The sequence below is a fragment of the Odocoileus virginianus genome, chromosome 20 (genome assembly GCF_023699985.2).
Source record: "Odocoileus virginianus isolate 20LAN1187 ecotype Illinois chromosome 20, Ovbor_1.2, whole genome shotgun sequence".
Classification (NCBI taxonomy): domain Eukaryota; kingdom Metazoa; phylum Chordata; class Mammalia; order Artiodactyla; family Cervidae; genus Odocoileus; species Odocoileus virginianus.
The window spans coordinates 34506729-34515036 of NC_069693.1; the positions used below are offsets into that span (position 1 = coordinate 34506729).

The 8308-nt window shown below is 44.8% G+C and overlaps 1 non-coding gene across 1 annotated transcript; it reads right to left on the bottom strand.

Moving 5' to 3' along the window:
* Window positions 1-6795: 6795 nt before the first annotated feature.
* LOC139030129 (U6 spliceosomal RNA) lies at window positions 6796-6902 on the bottom strand. The gene has a single exon (XR_011482436.1). It is a non-coding gene; the product is annotated as a U6 spliceosomal RNA (small nuclear RNA).
* Window positions 6903-8308: the final 1406 nt, after the last annotated feature.

Consider the following 8308-nt stretch of genomic DNA (forward strand, 5'->3'; position numbering starts at 1 on the left):
AGGTGAAGACAAAGAGCACTGTTTGTTTGGTTTTTCTTTTTAAAATGGCCTTGTTTTCACTTCAGATTGGATTGGGAGGGGTTAATCTTTTTTTTTATTTTTTTGGTTGCACTGGGGCATCCTTGTTGCTTGGCTTTCTCTATTTTTTGCGGGGGGAGTGGGGAGGGCGGTGGGGGCTACTCTCCAGTCTTGGTGCACAGGCTTCTCATTGCAGTGGCTTCTGCTATCGCAGAGCACAGGTTCTACTGTGCATGGGCTTCAGTAGTTGCAGCAGGGCTCAGTAGTTGTGGCTCCTGGGCCTTGAGCATGCAGGCTTCAGTTGTTGCAGCACTCAGGGTCAGTAGTTGTGGCAGACTGGCTTAGTTGCTCCGCAGTGTTCACTTAAAAAATAGTCACAGCCCGAAAGTTGAGAGTTATGTTTTATTTGGTGGGAATTTTTAGGACTTAAAGCCTGTGACAGCATCTCAAGTGACCCTGAGAGAACAGGTCTGAGGAGGGGGGTGGTGTGAAGGTGTGTGTGTGGGGAGGGGATCAGGTTATATAGAAGTTTGCAACAGGGCAGGTAGTCTGACCATATAAAGATTATTGTTAATTAAGTAAAACCAGATATTTCAACTTAAGGAATTTAGCACTTTTCTATGTAGGGGAGGATGTAAGAGTCTAGGGTCACTGAAATCTTTCCTTTCAGATGCATCTCAGCTATCTGGGGGTCAATATCCTTAGTTCCTCAAGGCTCACCATAGGGAGTGACTGCAGCCTAAGGGCTGCCAGATTATAGGTACTGTTCTTCCTGGGTGCCCTTGTAGCTCAGAAATTAACATCTGGAGGGACAGAATCGCTGATAGCTGGGACATCCTTGTTTACTGATATGGCAGGGAAATACTCCATTTCTCAGCAGCATATGAAATCTTTCCAGACCAGGGATTGAACCCATGTCCCCTGCATTGGCAGGTGGATTCTTATCCGTTGCATTACCAGGGAAGTCCAGAAAAGAGCACTGTTAAAGAGAACAGGCAGAAGTTAAAATGGCCAAGACAGATTCTATTTTAAAAAAAAGAAAAGATTGCAATAGAGACTTGGATATAGAACTGGGCCTGATTCAAAATACAACCAGAACAAGTGGGGATTTACTGCCAAGGAGCAAGTGGCGGGGTGGGGCAGCTTTGCTGGATGGAAAATTACTAAGAAGAGTTATCAAGTCTTTGGGGGCCATTCTGGCTGAAGGCAGGTGAGGGTGAGCACATATCCCCAGGGTAGAGTGGGGATGCTGAGTTTGATCAGGTGTCAAGGGTGGGGTATTCAGGTAAACTGACTTAGCAAGATTCTTGCTAAAGCTGGATTCAAGTACAGGGATGGGCCTTGATCAGGGGAATAGTCAAAGGAGCCTGACTAAGCAGAGAGTTGGGTTAAGCAGAGAGTCTTTGTCAGTACCCCCTCTTGTTCAAGGGAAGGAGAGGCATTCTTCTTTCCTCTGATCAATATATTAATACATTCATTTCTCATTTGGTTGCTTTTTGTTCATTTAGAACCAGCTGAATCATCTGTTGAGACTTGATGAGGGTTGATAATTGCTGTGCTGTGAGATCCAGGCATTTGATGAGAGGGATACCTTGAAGATAAATAGAAAGATGAAGACTAGAGGCCGAATTGGTCCTGTGCCCGACTTCGTAGGCCTTCAGGGATCCTCCAGAAGAAGTCCCCAGGAAGGACCTGTTGTCCTTCCTCAGTGGGTGGTGATGGAAGTGATGCATGCACTTCATTCATGTCTCAAACCTTCCTGGTTAAGGCAGAGATTTCATGTAGATTGCCAAGGACAAAGATGCAGCAGTTGCTTCTGACCACTGTGCACGTGCCCCCTTCCTTGGGTCATATCAAGGCTGATGCAGTTATGGAGAACAGCGTGCTGGGTTTCTCCTCCTTGGTGAGTCACTGATTTGAGGCCAGTGGAGATGTTATCTGAGGACAAGTTGAATTGCTTCAGCAACGAGCAGGTTCTGTTGTTGAGTCTAACCTCTTAAGCCAGATGATAGATTCCTGGGAATGGTACCCAAAAGGTAGCAAACCTTTGCCACCAAATAGTACTGAGGTCATGGATGGATTGAATGTAGGCTCAATTCTATAACTTTTTTTTTATAAATTGCTCCCCCAGAACCAAGATCATCTACAAGGGTATCTGTAGATGGTGATGTAGATGATGTCCTGAATACCTTTTGTTCCTGTAGTGGGAGGAAATGAAACTGAAGGAATGATGACTGTTTTAGAGATAGTTTAAGAGAGGAAGGAGATAGTGGGAAATAGAGTAAGATGAGGGGATGGGTGAGATTGTCAAGGTAACAGTATCTGGCCCAGATGGAAGGTAACAGCCAATAACCATGGGTTCCATGGACAAAATAAGAATCATCTGGAGTTAGGTAGGGGCTATAGAGATAGTTATTTGATGGCTGAAGGTAACCAAAGGATGCTAAATTTGGGTGGGGAAAGGGTTTGTTTGAAGGTAGTCCTCCTGTGGTTGATCTGGGTCTCAGCAATTAGTCTGGGAGGGGCAATGGGATCGTTTACACTTGTATGAGGGATGTGCGGAGTTCCTGTAGTGGCTTGGGGGTTTTATGTTGTACAGTATATCCTTGCAGCTTATTTGATAGCTAATAGTGTGTACCCCTACCTGTATACTGCCCTTCCCCCTTTCCTCTCCCCCTGCCCTATAACCACTAATTTGTTCTCTTTATCTGTGAATTTGCATCCTTTTTGTTATATCACTAGTTTGTTGTATTTTTTTAGATTTCACATGTGAGTGATATACAGTGTTTGTCTTTGTCTGATTTATTTCACTTAGCATAATACCCTCCAAATCCATCCATGTTGCTGAAATAGCAAAATTTCATCCTTTCTTATGGCCTAGCGGCATTCTATTAAATATATATATCACATTTTCTTTATCCATTCATCTGTTGATAGACATCTAGGTTGCTTCCCTATCTTTGGCTATTGTAAAAAATGCTGCTATGAACGTTGGGGTGCACATATCTTTTCAAATAAGTGGTTTTTTTTTTCAGGTATATATACCCAGGAGTGGAATTGCTGGGTCATATGGTAGTTCTATTTTTAGACTTTTGAGAAACCTCCATACCATTTTTCATAATGGCTGTACCAATTTCCATTTCCCCCAACAGTGTGCAAGCGTTCCCTTTTCTCTGCATCCTTGCCAACATTTGTTCTCCGTGTTCTTTTTGATGATAGTCATTCCGATCAGTGTGAGGTGATACCTCCTTGTGGTTTTCTCACCTTTTTTTTCCTTTTTGGCTGTGTCACATGGCTTGTGGGATCAGAGCTCCCTGATCAGTAGTTGTACCCAGGCCCTGGCAGTGAAAGTGTTGAGTCCTAACCACTGAAGCATCAGGGAACTCCTCCCTTGTTTTTTTCATTGTCTGTTGAAAATTATTTATTTTTGGCCATGCTGGGTCTTTGCTGCTGCTCAGACTTTTCTCGAGTTGCGGTGCGTGGGCTTCTCACTGTAGTGGCTTCTCTTGTTGCAGAGCACGGGCTCTAGGCACATGGACTTCAGTACTTGCGACACAGCGGCTCATTGGTTGTGGCTTGCAGGCCCTAGAATGCGGGCTCAGTAGTTGTGGATCGTGGGGTTAATTGCCCTTGGCATGTGGAATCTTCCCAGACCAGGGATTGAACTTGTGTCCCTTGCATTGGGCAGGTGGATTCTTGTCCACTGGACCACCAGGGAAGTCCTTTTCATTGTGATTTTGGTTTACATTTCCCTGATGATTAGCGATACTGAGCATCTTTTCATGTGTCTATTGGCCATCTGCCTTTCCTCTTTGGAAAAAATATTCAGTTCTTCTGTCCATTAAAAAAAATCAGGTTGTTTGTGTTTTTGATGTTGAGTTATATGAGCTGCTTATATGTGACTCTTATATTCCTTTAGTTATGAAACACAACTCTAGTGTTGAACACCCAGTGATTTGACAGCAGTGTTAGCGATGAGTAAAGTGGTGTAATAATCTGGAGACTTCTAGGCTTGAGATTGGTTTTCTTGACAGTGGCATTTCTAGAAGACTAGACTGCTTATTGTAGTCACATGAAGGTTAATCAGGAAGTTCTAAAGGGAAGGCAGTCAACGGAACCTTGACTTGTTGATTTAGGATCAAGTGTGTTTTGTTGATTCTTGACAGTATCTAAGGATGTCACATTGAATAAAGTTAGAATCTTCCACTAGTCAAGATGAATAAGGCGTCCCCAAAGCCTTCCTGTGATTGTTTCATAAGGGGATAGCTTGGAACTTCCCTGGTGGCCCAGTGGCTAGCACTCTGTGCTCCCAGTGAAGGGGGCCTGGGTTCAGTCTCTGGTCAGGAAACTAGATCCCACATGCCTCACAGCTAAGGATCCCACATGCCACAACTGAAAGATATTGCTGCAACTCAAGAAACCACGTATTGTAACTGAGTCCCGGCACCGTTGAATAAATAAATAATTTAAAATGATAAATATTTTTTTTAAAAGAGAGATAGCTTGCCTGAAGATAGGGGTGACGATGTGAGAGTCCTGAGAACAAGGGACAGGGCTTGTGCCCGAGTAAGCCCAGTCCTTTGGACAGTGGAGCCAGTCTGCCTTGAGGATGGCATTTCTATGCTCTTTCTATGGCACTCGATGGCTGAGGATGCTAAGGACAGTGGAGTCTCTGACTATTGTGTTGCCTTTTCCATTCTCTGCATAATTTTACCAGTGAAATGTGATCCCCTGTTGCTAGACATGGTAGATGGGATGCCACAGGTAGGGAAGATTTGTTGCAGGAACCCTTTGCCAACTGATGTTGCTGAGGCATTTGGGCAGGGGAAGCCTCTCTTCCCATTTAGAAAACAGGCAGACAGTGGTGAGAACATACTGGTAGCCTCTTGCTTTTGGTAATTGGATAAAATCTACTTCCTGGTGAAGAAGGGCCTGAGGGGGAGCTGCCTCCCTTCTTGCCCCACTTTTACTTATATTTCTGGCAATTGAGGCAAGTGAACTGCTTGAGCCAAATAAAAGCCAAACGGTCCAAACTACTTTTTACCTAATATATCTTGCATCCTGTCCTTTCTGTATGAGTTATGTTGTGTAAACCACATGCAATGACTCGAGAGAGATACTAATACTTAAGGGATATGAAGCAGACATCTTGGTGATTCCAAAGTCCATCTGAATGGCTTGAATAGACAGCTTTTTCCCATCCAAATTCTTTCTGAGTCTGAAGCTGTTATCTGGGCCATGTGGACCTCTTTTATGATTTTCTTAGGAGTCATTCTTTTTTAAAGGCTAATTAATTTGGCTGCGCTGGGTGTGACTTGCAGCAGGAGGGATCTTCAATTTTTGTTGCTGCATGCAGGATCACTTGTGGCATGTGGAATCTAGTTACCCAACCAGGGGTCAAACCCAGACCCCCTGCATTGGGAGCATGGAGTCTTAGCCACAGGAACACCAGGGAAGTCCCAGGAGTCCTTCTAAATTAGTGCTGTTCCTTGAGGGAAGGTAAATAATCCCCCTTGGGTCTAGGGCCTCAAAGAGGGATGCAGGGGGCACCATTCCAAAGCATGGAAATGGCTTAGATTTTTTTGGTGGTTGGGGAAGATGCAGCTAATTTATCGTATTTATTGTACTTTATCTGGATTTTTGTATGCTATGTCTTTCAGTTTTAACTGTCATGATCTGCTGGGATAATAACAATACCTTTAGAAGTTCTGCTATTTGGGGCACGTTTTTGACTAGGGTACCAGCTACTGTCATGAATCTTCTGTTTCTAGCATATACCAAAATCAAACACTAACCCAAGTTGTAGTGGCTATCAGCATAGATGTTAACCTTCATTCCTTCTGCTCTTAGGCAAGCCCAGGTAAGAGCAATTAACTCAGCTATGTGAGCTGAACTGATGTTTGGCAAGCCTCGAGATTCTAGAGGTTTGTGTTGATCAGTGATGGCCTGTGCAGCCTGGAAGGCCTCATCTTCCTTCCAGAGGTAGGAGCCATTCACCTGAAGAGTGAGGTCAACTTGGGGGAGGGGCTTTTCTGATAAATGTAGCCTAGGACAGAACAATGATCTAGTGTTAATGACACAATCAAGGGATGTCCCATCAGTGGATAAAGGAAGCAAGAGAGCAGGGTTAAGGCTTTGACTTGGATGTATACTAACGTGAGAAGAGAGAGTAGTAGGGAGAGAGTAGCTTTCTTTTTTCCATTTATTTTTATTAGCTGGAGGCTAATTACTTTACAGCGTTGCAGTGGTTTTTGTCATACATTGAAATGAATTAGCCATGGATTTACATGTATTCCCCATCCCGGTCCCCCCTCCCACCTCCCTCTCCACCCGATCCCTCTGGGTCTTCCCAGTGCACCAGGCCCGAGCACTTGTCTCATGCATCCAACCTGGGCTGGTGATCTGTTTCACCCTAGATAATATACATGTTTCGATGCTGTTCTCTTGAAACATCCCACCCTTGCCTTCTCCCACAGAGTCCACAAGTCTGTTCTATACATCTGAGTCTCTTTTTCTGTTTTGCATATAGGGTTATCGTTACCATCTTTCTAAATTCCATATATATGTGTTAGTATACTGTAATGGTCTTTATCTTTCTGGCTTATTTCGCTCTGTATAATGGGCTCCAGTTTCATCCATCTCATTAGAGCTGATTCAAATGAATTCTTTTTAATGGCTGAGTAATATTCCATGGTGTATATGTACCACAGCTTCCTCATCCATTCGTCTGCTGATGGGCATCTAGGTTGCTTCCATGTCATGGCTATTATAAACAGTAAAAATATGGAACGCTTCACGAATTTGCATGTCATCCTTGTGCAGGGGCCATGCTAATCTTCTCTGTATCGTTCCAATTTTAGTATATGTGCTGCCAAAGCGAGCATGAGAGTAGCTTTCATGAGAGCTAAGTCAAAATGAAGAAAAGTACTGTGTATTTTTATTAGGTGACAGGGTCTGTGGAGCACAGGGGACATATATATCAGGCAGATGACCTAATACTAAATCGGGGGTAGCTCAGACAAGTGTGGTGGTTGTAGCCATGACTCACAGGCATGGGGGCTATGCCGTAGCTGCTGGGTCAAGGGTCAAACTATAATATCCCAGAGGTCTTGGGTATCCATTGCAGTTCTAGGATAACACTCTGAGGGCATGACCCTCTCATTTATGCACAGACAAGAAAGAGGCAGGGAGTCCTTGGAAGGTTCATGGGTGGGAAGTGAAAGCAGAGAGCCCTTAAGGTTCTTGGAAAGCATCTTTGGAAAGGGGGTTCTGAACTACTGGGACTGGGGGTGCCTCCCAGTCATGGAATAGAGGGGTGAGGCAATCATAGAGAAATTACGGGATTTCCCTGGTAGTCCAGTGGTTAAGAATCTGCCTGCCAGCAGGGGACAGAGGGTCGATCCTGGTCCAGGAAGATGCCACATGCCTCGGAACAACTAAGTGCGCTGCAGCTACTGAAGCCTGCTTGCCCTGCAGCCTGTGCTCCGCCGCAAGAGAATCCCCCACCACGAGAAGCCTGCACACCACAACCAGAGGAGCCCTGCCCTGCTCGCCGCAACTAGGGAAAGTCCATGCGGCAGCCGAGACCCAGCATGCCAAAAATAACTTAAAAATAAATAAAAATACTTACAAAAAATGAGGTTTCCATGGCCTATAATATCCCACAGGACCCCCAAACCCTGTCAGTTGTCCTTTTCTTTCAGGGAGAGGAAAAATGTTGAATAGCAGAGTCTGGGGAGATGGTTTTCCCTGCAGCTGAAACATCATGACCCAGATAGCAGACACACAGAGAGCATAGCTGAAATTCGTCTCTAGCCTCCTCGCGGCCCTTTCTTGAGAATGCCTTCAAAAGGTCTTCAGCGTCCAAAAGGGGTTGTCATGACTGCCAGAACATAGGAGGTCATCTGCCTGTTGGATTATGGTGGAGTCTCCTGGGAATTTTAAGTCTCTGGAAATGACATTCAGGATGTGTGAGAAGGAAGTGGGAGCCCCAGTAATCCCTGGGGCAGAACAGTCCAGGTGTGTTATTGGTTATCCCAGGTGAAGGCAACATGTGCTGGATTCCTTATAAAGGGGAATCCTAAACAAGGCAGAACACAAGTTGAGGGCTGAAAAGTATTGGGTGTTGGAAGGAACAGCAGATGGGATAGTGCTAGGACTGGGCATCAGGGCAAATCTGAGTTTGACAATTTTAATAAATCTCAGATCTGGACTAACTAACCTCCTTGCCCATTGTGGGTTTTGATGGCCCAGATGGGAGTTGTGCATGGATTAGAAGTAGGGGCTGAGC